Source organism: Symphalangus syndactylus, chromosome 14 (genome assembly GCF_028878055.3).
Source record: "Symphalangus syndactylus isolate Jambi chromosome 14, NHGRI_mSymSyn1-v2.1_pri, whole genome shotgun sequence".
In the NCBI taxonomy this organism is placed as follows: domain Eukaryota; kingdom Metazoa; phylum Chordata; class Mammalia; order Primates; family Hylobatidae; genus Symphalangus; species Symphalangus syndactylus.
The window spans coordinates 83,770,704-83,784,774 of NC_072436.2; positions in this window are offsets into that span (position 1 = coordinate 83,770,704).

Sequence of the window (14,071 nt, forward strand, 5' to 3'; positions counted from 1 at the left end):
GACCTAAGCTAAATGCTGTTTTTGTTGTTATTTCATTTTGTTATTAAGCTATTTTTCTTGTATATATTTAAGACATACAACATGTTTTTTATTTTAACTTTTATGTTAGGTTCAGGGGTACATGCGCAGGTTGTTAGTTAGGTAAACTATTGTCATGGAGGTTTGATGTACAGATTGCTTCATCAGCAGGTTCCTAAGCCTAGTACCCAATAATTAGTTTTTCTGCTCTCCTCTATGCTCCCACCCTCAACCCTCTGGGAGGCCATGATGTCTGTTCTCCTCTTTGTATCCATGTGTTCTGATCACTTAGCTCCCACGTATGAGTGAGAACATCAGTATTTTAGTTTTCTGTTCTCGTATTAGTTTGCTGAGAATAATGGCTTCTAGCTCCATCCATGTTCCTTCAAAGAACATGATCTTGTTCTTTTTTATAGCTTCATAGTATTCCATGGTATATATGTACCATATTTTCTTTACAAGCCTTCTATTGATAGGCATTCAGAGTGATTATATGTCTTTGCTATTGTGAACAGTGCTGCTATGAATATATGCATGTATATGTCTTTATAACAGAATGACTTATATTCTGCTGGGTATATACCCAAGAATGGGATTGCTGAGTGGGATGGTAGTTCTGTTTTTAGCTCTTTGAGGAATCACCACACAGCTTTTCACAACAGTTGAACCAATTTACACTCCCACCAACAGTGTATACACACTCTTTTCTCTGCAACCTCACCAGCATCTGTTTTTTTTTTCTATTTTTTCATAATAGCCATTCTGACTGGTGTGAGATGATATCTCATTGTAGTTTTATTTCCATTTCACTAATGATCAGTGATACTGAACTTTTTTCATATGCTTGTTGGCTGCACCTGTGTCTTCTTTTGACAATTTTCTGTTTATGTCTGTGTCCACTTCTCAATGGGGTTGTTTAGTTTTTTCTTGTAAAATTGTTTAAGTTACTTATAAATGCTAGATATTACACCTTTGTCAAATTCATAGTTTGCAAATATTTTCTCCCATTTCTGTAGGATGTTTACTCTTTTGATAGTTTATTTTGATATGTAGAAGCTATTTAGTTTAATTAGTTTATATTTGTCAATTTTTGCTTTTGTTCCAATTGTTTTCGGTGTCTTAGTCATGAAATCTTTGCCAGGGCCTATGTCCAAAAAGGTATTGCCTAGGATGTCTTCCAGGTTTTTTTTTTTTTTTTTTAATATGGTTTTGGTTTTACATTTAAGTATTTAATCCATCATGAGTTGACTGTTTTTTTTTTTTTCTTTTGAGACGGAGTCTCGCTCTGTCATCCAGGCTGGAGTGCAGTGGCGCAATCTCGGCTCACTGCAAGCTCCGCCTCCCGGGTTCACGCCATTCTCCTGCCTCAGCCTCTCCAAGTAGCTGGGACTACAGGCGCCCACCACCACGCCCGGCTAATTTTTTGTGTTTTTAGTAGAGACGGGGTTTCACCATGGTCTCGATCTCCTGACCTCGTGATCCGCCCGCCTCAGCCTCCCAAAGTGCTGGGATTACAAGCGTGAGCCACCGCGCCCAGCCGAGTTGATTTTTATATATGGTGAAAGGAAGCGGTCCAGTTTTCGCTTTCTGTATATGGCTAGTCAGTTATCACAGCACCATTTAGTGAAAAGGGAGTCCTGTCCCCACTGCTTGTTTGTGTCAGCTTTGTCAAAGATCAGATGGTTGTAGGTATGCAGGCTTATTTCCAGGCTGCCTATTCTGTTCCATTTGTCTATGTGTCTGTTTCTGTACCAGTACCATGCTGTTTTGGTTACTATAGCCCTGTGGTGCAATTTGAAGTTGGGCAGCATGATGCTTTCTGCCTTGTTCTTTTTACTTAGGACTGCCTGGACTATTCGGGCTCTTTGTTGGTTCCATATGAATATTAAAATAGTTTCTTCTAGTTCCATGAGGAATGTCAAAGAGGACTATTATGAACAATAGTATGCCACAAACTTCGATAACCTGAAAGATAGGGATAACATTCTAGAAACATACATTCTGAAGACTTAATCAAGAAGAAATAGAAAGCCCAAAAGATAAATAACAAATAAAGACATTGAAGTGGGAATCAAAAACCTTCCAACAAGGAAAGCTCAGGGCCATATGACTTCATGACTGAATTATATCAAACAACAAAATAAAAATTAATACCCATCTATCTTAAAATGTTCCAAAAAATAGAAGTAGAGGGAATATTTCCAAACTTATTATATGAGGTGAGCATCACCCTTACATCAAAATCAGACAAAGACATCACAAGAAAAAAAAAACTACAAGGCCAGTATATGTATATACTTTCAAAAATAATTAAATACTAGCAAGTTGAATTCAACAATACATCAAAAAAAATTACAGGCCATTTTGTTCCCAAAATGATGACATATAAGGCAGTTGGCTTTACTCCTCCCTGCACAGAAAATCAGAAACAAATATACAGTGCTGAGATTATCAGCAATATCTCAGAACTCAAACAACTTCAAGCAGATGGTAATGAATAGGACTTCCATATCCACAATGTTCCACCTCTCAATCTGCCCAGCATTAAGTGTGCAGAAAATTTATCTCTGACTCATGGTGTCTATACTGAAAACAGCAAGAGTGATGTGGACAACCAGCCTTCCCATCATCTGGGATTTCCTGGCAAGAAAACAGTTCCTCCCTCAACCTACAGGAAGCATCAGAAGAGCCTCAAGACAGAAATGTTCTAAAGAACAGCCAGAGACAAAGGGGAGGGGGGAAGACTACCATCCCCAGCCCTGGAAACTCTTCTCTATAACTTAGCCAAAGGAGATATCAAATCAGAATAGCTGTTCAGTAGTACTATACTATAGAAGGTATGTTCCACAGATCCTCTTCACATGAATCCCTAACCAGCCTTCACACAATATTTTGATATCCACAAAAGGACCTCTCTCATTCATGACAAGCAGTACTCCGATCTACTAGAGTTGAGACAAACCTGGGCTTAAGGCAGCATCGGGTGCCAAAAAGAAGGTGACAACCTGGCAGAAAAATAAAAACAAATTCAAAAGGTAAATTACAAAGACTCTCTAAGCAAATATATTTGATAAAAACCTAAACAATCTTGACAGAGAATGCCTGTAATCCCAGCACTTTGGGAGGCCAAGGCGGGCAGATCACGAGGTCAGGATATCGAGACCATCCTGGCTAACACAGTGAAACCCTGTCTCTACTAAAAATACAAAACATTAGCTGGGCATGGTGGCAGGCGCCTGTGGTCCCAGCTACTTGGGAGGCTGAGGCAGGAGAATGGCGTGAACCCGGAAGGCAGAGCTGGCAGTAAGCTGAGATTGCGCCACTGCACTCTAGCCTGGGCAACACAGCGAGACTCTGTCTCAAAAAAAAAAAAAAAAATCTGGACAGAGAAGACTGGAATAAATAACTCATCATTCAATGCAATGATATAAACATATGTTCACAAGAAACAACAGCAAATAGGGAAGCACAACTTCCCCAGAGAGACAAATAGAGAACCAATGTCTGGCCTTGAAATAGTTATAGGTGAGCTCTCTGATGAAGATTTTAAAATAGCAGTTTTAAGAAAACTCAGTGATATCCAAGATAACACAGAAAACCAATTCAGAAATTTATTGGAGGAACTTAACGAAGAGACTGAAATGATTTAAAAAATCAAACAGAAATCTTGGACCTAAGAAATATATATGCTGTTGGCCAGACACGGTGGCTCATGCCTGTAATCCCAGCACTTTGGGAGGCTGAGGCAGGTGGAATCATCTGAGGTTAGGAGCTCGAGACCAGCCTGGCCAACATGGCGAAACCCCCGTCTCTACTAAAAATACAAAAATTAGACAGGCATGGTGGCACATGCCTGTAATCCCAGACACTAGGGAGTGCTGAGGCAGGAGGATCACTTGAACCTGGGAGGCAGAGGTGTGGTGAGCTGAGATTGTGCCACTGCTGTAAAGCCTGGGCAACAGTGCAAGACTCTGTCTCAAAAAAAAAAAAAAAAAAGAAATGTATTTGCTAAACTAAAAAAAGTGTTAATTGTTCTCCACAGCAGAAAGCATGAAGCAGAATAAACCAGAGAAATTAGAGACAATTTGAAAATACACTGTGTCAGAGGAGGAAAAAAATACAAAAAAAAAGAAGGTACAAGATCATCTACAAGATATAGAAAATTACCGCCAAAGACCACACCTAAGAATTACTGGGGTTCAAGAGGGTGTTGAGCAAGAACAAGAGGTAGAAAGTTTATTCAAAGAAATAATAACAGAAACATGCCAAAACTTTAGAGATAAATACTTAGGTGCAGGAAGGTCAGAGAACACTGAACAGATTTGACCCAAATAAAACTGCCCAAGGCATATAATAACCAAAATTTCAAAGGTCAAGGACCAAGAGAGGATTCTGAAAGCAACAAGAAAAAAGAAGCAAATAATATAAAGGAACTCTAATTCATGTGGCAACAGACTTCTCAATGGAAACAATACAGGCCAGGAAGGAGTGAGATGACATATTCAAAGTGCTGAAAGAAATAAACTGTCATCCAAGAACACCGTAACTAGAAAAGCTATTCTTTAAATATGAAGGATACATAAAGTCTTTCCTAGACGAATAAAAGCTGAGAAAATTCACTGCCATCGGACTTTCTTACAAGAAATATTAAAGAGAGTTCTTTAATCTGAAAGAAGAGAAAGTCCCCCTAATGTGCAAAAAAGAAAACACTTGAAGGTATAAAACCCACTGGTAAAAGTAAATACACAGACAAACCTGGAATATTCTAACATAGCAACTGTGGTATGAAATCCCCTTATAACTCCAGTATAAGGTGTACAAGACAAAGCCATAAAAAACAGTAAAAGCTACAGAAAACTGTCAAGAGATAGGTAATTTAAAGATATATAAATTGAGATAACAAAAAGTCAAAATGCAGGAAGAACGAAGTTAAAGTGTAGATGATTTTTTCTCATTTTTTCTTAGTTTATATTATTTTATTTTTAATTTATGGTAAGTGATCATCACTTATAAATAACTTGTAATATCTGTAAGATGTTTTGACTCATTGTAACCACAATGCAAACATCTATACTAGACTCACTAAAAATAAAAAAGCAATAAATGGAAACATACTACCAGAGAAAATCACAAAGAAATATAATTTAAAAAAAAACGAAGAAAGGAAGAGAAGAGTTAAAAAACAACAAGAAAATAAGCAATATAATCGCATTACTCAGTCCTTACTAATCAATAACAATAAATATAAATAGACTGAATTTGGTAATAAAAAGACTGGAAGGATGAATGGACAAAAATAATACCCTGTTGTATTCTGCCTACAAGAAACTGACTTCACCTATAAAAACACATAGACTGAAATGGATGAAGAAAAAGATTTCATGCAACCGGCAACCGAAAGAGAGCAACAGTAGCTATAATTGTATTAGACCATAAAAGGAGACAAAGGAAGGTTACTACATAATGATAAAGGGGTAAATTCAGCAAGAGGACTTAACAATGATAAATATATATGCACCCTACACCAGGCCACCCAAGTATTTACAGCAAAATTAACTGATCTAAAGGGAGAGAAAGACTGCAATACAATCATACTAGGGACGTCAACACCCTGCTGTCAGTAGTGGACAGATCGTTCAGATGATCAACACAGAAACATCCAAGTTAAACTATTAATACACACTAATAACATCCAAGTTAAAATATTAATACACACCAATCAGGCCTAACTGATATTTACAGAACATTTCACCCAACTGTTGCAGAATACACATCATTTTCATCAGTACGTGGAACATTCTCCAATATAAACGATATGTTAAACCACAAAATGAGTCTCAAAAAATTCAAAAAGTAGAAATTATATCAAATGTCTTATCTTACCAAAATGGAATAAAATTAGAAATAAAACTAGAAAGAAGGACCTTGGAAACTATGCAAACACATGGAAATTACACAAAATTCTCCTGAATGACAAATGGGTCAATGAAGAAATTAAGAAGGAAATTTAAAAATTTCTTAAAACAAATGAAAATGGAAATGAAACATATTAAAATTTATGCAATACAACCAAAGCAACAGTAAGAGAGAAGTTTGTAGCAATAAATTCCCACATTAAAAAATTGAAATATATTAATTAAACAACCTAATAATGCACCTCAAGAAATGAGGTCAGCAAAAACTGAAGAAACCAAAAATTAGTAGAAGAAAAAATACATTATATTAAAGATCAGAACAGAAGTAAATAAAATTGAGACCAAAAATCTATACAGAAGAGCAACATAATTACAAGTTGGTTTTTAAAATGATAAACAAAATTGACAAGTCATTAGCTATACTAAGCAAAAGAGAGAGAGGACCCAAATAAAATCAGAAATGAAAAATGTGACATAACAAATGAGACCATAGAAACACACAAAATCTGGGCTGGGTGCGGTGGCTCACGCCTGTAATCCCAGCACTTTGGGAGGCCAAGACGGGTGGATAACAAGGTCAGGAGATTGAGATCATCCTAGCCAACATGGTGAAACCCCATCTCTACTAAAAATACAAAAATTAGCTGGGTGTGGTGGCACACGCCTGTAATCCCAGCTACTAGGGAGGCTGAGGCAGAAGAATGGCTTGAGCCTGGGAGGCAGAGATTGCAGTGAGCCGAGATCATACCACTGCACTCCAGCCTGGCAACAGAGCGAGACTCCATCTCAAAAAAAAAAAAAAAAAAAAAAATCCAAGAAATCTTTAGAGACTATTATGAACAGCTATATGCCAACAAATTGGAAAATCTAGAAGAAACTGATAAATTCACAGACACATAAAAACTACCTACATTGAACTATGAGGAAATAGATAATCTAGACAAACCAATAATGAATAATGAAACTGAAAATGTAATAAATATTTTCTCTACTTCTATAGGTTGTCTGTTTTGCTCTGTTGATAGTACTTCCTGTGCAGAAGCTCTTTCATTTAATTAGGTATCACTTGTCTTTTTTTTTTTTTTCTTTTTGCAGTTGCATTTAAGAACTTGGTCATAAACTCTTTGCCAAGGCTGATATCTGGAAGAGTATTTGATAGGTTTTCTTCTATGACTTTTATAGGTTGAGAAGAAAATATTTGCAAATTATGCACTAAACAAAGGTCTGATATACAGATTCTATAAGGAATTCTAAAAAATCAACAAGCAAAGGTCAAATAAGTCCATGAAAATGAGAGCAAAGAAAATGGGCAGAGGCTTCTCAAAAGAAGACATATAAGTGGTCAAAAACATTTGAAAAATTATTCACATCATTGATTATCAGAGAAATGCAAATCACAACCACAATAAGATATTATCTCACACCAGTCAGAATAGCTGTTACCAAAAAGTCAGGAAATAGATGTTGGTGAGGCAGTAGAGAAAGGGAATATGTCTACATTGTTGGTGGGAATGTAAACTAATTCAGCTACTGTGGAAAGCAGTTTGGAGATTTCACAAAAAAACTAATAGAATTACCATTCAACTCAGCAATCCCATTAATGCATATACACCCAAAGGAAAATAAATCATTCTACCAAAACTACACATGCATTGATTTATTCATTACAGCACTACTCACAATAGCAAAGACACAGAATCAACCTAAGTACCCATTAATGGTGAATTGAATAATGAATACATGGTACATTATGATAGGGAGGCAACAGAGGAATGACCCCTGCTGGCTGATGACTGCAAATTTGGCAAGGCCCATCTGAATCCATGCATCCCCTGAGACACCTTTTTGTCCCAAACTCAATTCCAAACTTTGGGTTGCAGCCCTAGAAAGGAAAACCATATCTGAGAGATCCAAAGCCATCATCCTCTGGGTGGCTTTAGCATTTGTTAACTGTTAGATTTGGACTGAACAGGGCTATCTCGCATGTGAGAGCAGGGCAGTCTGTTTTGAGGGTCCCCCTGTCTGTTGGCCTCTTCCAAGGTCCTTGCCTTGCCACACTCACCTGCAGCACAGGCTTAGATGCCCAGCTGGAGAGTTTCCCAGTGTACATCACCATAGTTCTTTTACCAGCAAATCCCACCTAACTGTTAGAGAGCTTTTGCAGATGAGACTCCACCAATTTGCAGCCACCCAAAGCCTCCTCGCACCACTTTGCTAGCATGTACTCAACCACAGTCTCCTCCAACCACTTTGTAAGTGTGAACAAACCCTGCTGTTCCATCACCACCCTATTGCCACTGGAACATATGCATGAGTACAGAACCTGCTGACACTGCCCCAGTGAAGTGCTTTTGTCAGCACCCCAATCAAAGTGTTGCCAGCAGACCAGGAACACCTTGGTCCCTACAGCACAGCAGTGCTTGAGGTAAAGGGGCTGGAGAAGAAAGTCATAGGCCTAATCTCAGGCACCCAGCATTAGAGGAAGCAACACAAGAGTGCTGAGCTGAGCCTTGGCCCCCTGAAATCATTCAGAAAGGAAGCCAATTGACTATATCCAACTTATACCACAGTGAAAACCTCAGGACCATCAAACAATATAAAAGCAAAGAGCCCTATAAAAAGTACAGAAACTTTAAAGATTAAAGGAAAATATCTTTTTTTTTTTTTTTTTTTTTTTTTCAGCCTATACAGAAGAGAAAGAACTACTGCAAGTACCCTGGCAACTCTAAGAGCCAAAGTGTCTTTCTGCCTCCAAGTGACTGCAGTCACTTTCCAGAATGATTCTTAATCAGGCTGAAATGGCTAAAATGACAGACACTGTACTCAGAATCTAGATGGCAACAAAGACTGAGATTCAGGAGAACATTAAAAACCCAATCCAAGGAATCTAAAGAATCCAGTAAAACAATTCAAGAGCTGAGAGATTCAATAGTCACATTAAGACTATGAACATCATTTATGTTCAGAGGTAATATTGATTAGTATGGATTTGATCCTGACAGCATGTTGTTAATTGGTTGTTATGCAGATTTGACTGTGAGGTTGCTTTAGTGTCAGTGGTCTATGTACTTAAGTGTGTTTTTGTGGTGGCTGGTAACAACCTTTCATTTCCACTTTTAGCGTGCCCTTGAAGACCTCCTGTAAGGCTGGTCTGGTGGTTATAAATTCCCTTAGTATTTGCTTCTAAATGCCCCCTTTAAAAGGTGCAGCATGGAAAATTGGATAAACATGCAACTCCCAAGTATATGCTGTCATCAAGAAACCCGTCTCACGTGCAATGTCATCCACAGGCTCAAAGTAAAGGAATGGAGAAAGAGCTATCAAGCAAACAGAAAACAAAAAAGAGTAGAGGTTGCTATTCTTATTTCAGACAAAACAGCCTTTGAAGCAATGATCAAAAAGGACAAAAAAGGCAATACATAATGATAAATATATCAGTTCAAGAAGCAGATTGCAACAAAAACAAAAATTGATAAATAGGACCCGATTAAATGAAAAAGTTTCTTTACAGCAAAATAAGTTATCAACAGATTAAACACAAAACCTACAGAATGGGAGAAAACATTTGTAAACTCTGCATTCAATGAGTTCTAATATTCATAATCTACGGGAAACAAATTAACAAGCAAAAAACAAACAGCCTCACTAAAAAATGAGCAAAGGACATGAACAGACACTTCTCAAAAGAAGACATACAAACGGCCAAAAAGCATAAGAAAAAATGCTAAACATCACTAATCATTAAACCTCAAAATCCATAATTTAAGCAAGGAGCTAAAAGTGTTTGTTGCTATGTCTTCAGCAGCTTAATACAGAGCTGGCACTTAGTTAATATCATTTGAATGGGATTAAATTATATATAATAAATTGATTTATTAGAATGCTTAAGTGTAATTAGCCCCTTAATGGGTCACTTCACATATAATTTTATACCTTGAAGGGCCCACTACAACTCCTGTAGCTCTGCAGGAGTTGAAGAAGGTGACTTTGCCCAAAACCTGATACTAATTTCCAAAGGAATGTATGCAGGAAAGTCTGCAAGTGGCATGGGTAAATCGTATAACTGGAAACTCTCCAAATGACCTTTAATGTATAACAAAATGTTTATTAAAGGACAGCATTAAAGGATAACAAATATGCAAATTTGACAAAAATATGTGTGTGTATGTGTGTGTGTGTACATGTGTGCCTATACATACACAACAGCTAAAATTGTTTAGAATTGAGGACCAAAACATTTTTTGGAGGAAAGAATATCTTATTCTTACCAAGAGAAATGCAAATCAAAACCACAATGAGATACCATCTCATGCCAGTTAGAATGGCAATCATTAAAAAGTCAGGAAACAGCAGATGCTGGAGAGGATGTGGAGAAATAGGAACGCTTTTACACTGCTGGTGGGAGTGTAAATTAGTTCAACCATTGTGGAAGACAGTGTGGTGATTCCTCAAGGATCTAGAACTAGAAATACCACTTGACCCAGCAATCCCATTACTGGGTATATACCCAAAGGATTATAAATCATTCTACTATAAAGGCACATGCACATGTATGTTTATTCCAGCATTGTTCACAATAGCAAAGACTTGGAACTAACCAAAATGCCCATCAATGATAGACTGGATAAAGAAAATGTGGCACATATACACTATGGAATGCTGTGCAACCATAAGAAAGGATGAGTTAATGTCCTTTGCAGGTACATGGGTGAAGCTGGAAACCATCATTCTAAGCAAACTAACACAAAAACAGAAAACCAAACACTGCATGTTCTCACTCATAAGTGGGAGTTGAAAAATGAGAACACATGGACACAGAGAGGGGAACATTACATACCGTGGCCTGTTGGGGGGTGGGGGACATGGAGCGGGACAGCATTAGGAGAAATACCTAATATAGATGATGGGTTGATGGGTACAGCAAAACACCAGGGCACATGTATACCTATGTAACAGACCTGCACATTCTGCACATGTACCCCAGAACTTAAAGTATATATAAAAAAGATAGGCTTACAGTGATGGAAAACTGACCGATCTTCATCAGTTTAATTGTTATTGTCTTCACATTTGAATTATTGCCTGCACCCTGGAAGGGTCACTCCTACTGCCCTGACCTTGGATCACTACAAGTCTAAGCCTTTCTGTACATACTATTTTTCTACCTAGCAATATTACTGGTGAGTTATTGAGGACCTGAATACAACACTTTAAGTGACATTTGGGAAATAATTGTACTCATTTCTCTCTGATATGTTTACAAAACTGATATATCCCAAAGTTATCTGTGACATCATTTCAGAGCTGAGGACAGATGTGCAAATCTGTAGCTTAAGAATGGAATCAGGTATGCTTGTATCGAAATACCACAAGTAACCTCAAAAATGTATAACTATTATGTATCCACAACAATTAAAATAATACAATTGAATCTACATAACTGTATGTGGAACAATAGGAAAGCAGGTGAGTAAACATAAAAACCCCTACTTAAATAGAAAGTGATGTAAAACAACAGCAATTTGTTGAAAAGACGTCAGAATGAGAAAGCAGGCAGTTAGAAAGAAGAATTTCGTTATCAATCTAACAAATCACCATATCATAGAACTCTAGGTAAAATAAAGAATTATAATTGAATGGTTAAATCATGGGCAAAGACATAATTCTGTATTTTTGTCTATTGTTACTGAATAACAGCAGTAGTACTAAATTTTTTAAAATAGTATCCATGTCTAAGAAAATAGCATTTCTTTGGAACTTTTCTTTGTAGTGTCTAGAATACTGTTTGGGATGTCCTTGGTGTTTAAAAATTTATGGACTGATAAAAATAACACTGAAAATATGCTTGCTTGGCTGCAAGAGTGATTTCGCATGGAAAAACAAAGCTAGCCATAAGTTAAGTGAAATGGCACTAGCAGAAAATAGACAGGTATCACTTATTTTGTGAAACAGAATGCTTCTTGAAATTCTCTGTATAAAAACAAATATATAAGCAAATGTTTTGGCTTCTCAGTTTAATTTTGACATTCACATTCATTGTAGAGATGATTTGCTATGTCTTAATTTCTTATTACTGTTGATTGCCAGACACACTTTAGTATTTACACAATGGAAAATTTCTTCACTGCCTTCTCTTAGAGTTTCTTATTAGTTAATAATTATGTCATTAAAATTTCTGTTTTAAAAAATTATTAATCTGATTTATGTAAGAGTTTCTCAGAGGTGTGTATGAAATATATAATTATGTTTCTTATCACAATTTCTATCAATTGGTATGTGTTTAGACTCCATTTCTAGGAAAGCATATGTTCTTAATAATCATTCTTACATATTTGTATTCCTTCACACCAGTCAGAATAGCTATTACTAAAAAGTAAAAAAAAACAACAGATGTTGGTGAGGCTGCAAGGAAGAGGGAAATGCTTATACATTGTTGCTGGAATGTAAATTAGTTCAGTCACTGTGGAAAGAAGTTCGTAGATTTCCCAAAGAATTTAGAGATTTATCACCGGACCCAGAAATCCCATTACTGTGTATCTGTGTGTATGTGTGTGTGTGTGTGTGTGTGTGTGTGTGTGTGTGTCTTCTTGTGAATAATTGTGGAATAATCTATCTTCTTGTGAAGATAAATTATATCTTCAATACACATGCACATGTGTGTGTATATAGATAGATAGATAGATAAACTGATAGATAATGCTGCATGTCCATTGCAGCATTATTCACAACAGCAAAGACATGGAATCAAACTAGGTGCCTAGGTGCCCATCAGTGGTGGACTGTATAGAGCAAATGTTGTACATGTACACCATGAAATACTATGGCTCTATAAAAATAAAAAAAAATCATGCCATTTGCAGCAACACAGATGCAGCTGAAGGTCATTTTCATAAATGAATTAACTCATGAACCGAAACCAAATAGCAGAATCTCACTTATAAGTGAGAGCTGAACTTTGAGTATGCATAAACATAAAGATGGCAATAGACCTTGGGGACTACTAGAGGAGGGGTATAGGGGAGTAGGTGTTAGAAAGTTGACCTTTGGGTACTCTGATTGGCACTTGTGTGATGGGATCATTCATAGTGCCAACTTCAGCATCACACAATATATCCAGGTAACAAAACTGCACATATATACCCTGAATCTAAAATAAAAGTTGAAGAATATATTTTTAAAAAGAAAGCATGAAAGTTGGGTCTAATTTGGTTATTCACCAGTTCATTTCGGATCACGAGGTCAGGAGATCAAGACCACGGTGAAACCCCTTCTCTACTAAAAAAATACAAAAAATTAGCCGGGCGTGGTGGCGGGCGCCTGTAGTCCCAGCTCCTCGGAGAGGCTGAGGCAGGAGAATGGCATGAACCCGGGAGGCGGAGCTTGCAGTGAGCCGAGATTGTGCCACTGCTCTCCTGCCTGGGCGACAGAGTGAGACTCCGTCTCAAAAAAAAAAAAAAAAAAAAAAAAAGACGCCACTATCCTCATTTTTGTTCTGAAAACAACAATTGAGAATTGACTGTGATGTGCTGTTGACAGATACTGCACTTGTCCTTAAAAGCTCCAGCTGATCCATGGCAGAAAAGGTAACCTTTTAGTACAATTCATCTTGGTTTTATGTCAGTGAATGCCACACACCACCATCTACCAGAAACTCCCCCTCCGAAGTCCCAGTGTTGAAAATTACCTGTAGTGTGTCGTTGAAGGTAATTTTTAAATAAATAAATAAAATTTTTATTATTTTTTAAAGCGAAGTAGAGTATTGATTCAAAATTAAGATGTTAGTGAATAGTATTTTTAAAAGCACTTTGAAAATCTTTTGAGTGATCTCTGCATGTATGCTTTATGCTTCATCTTTATTAGCTAAAATACTTCTGATTTTGTGTAGACTATATGGTAATTTCCTGAGAGTATGTTTTGACTTGAAAATATACATACTATCATAGCTAAAATTTAATTTAAAATTTCATAATTATTTGGAATTTCAATAATGTGGTAAATAACTGTACATTTTAAAACATAATTGAACACAGGCATTATGAATTACGTTTGAAGCTACACATTAAGGAATCTGAGAGAAAATTATGAAAGGACAGGTGCAGAGGGACAATGTTGACAGAGTAAATCAATTAAGAAAATAT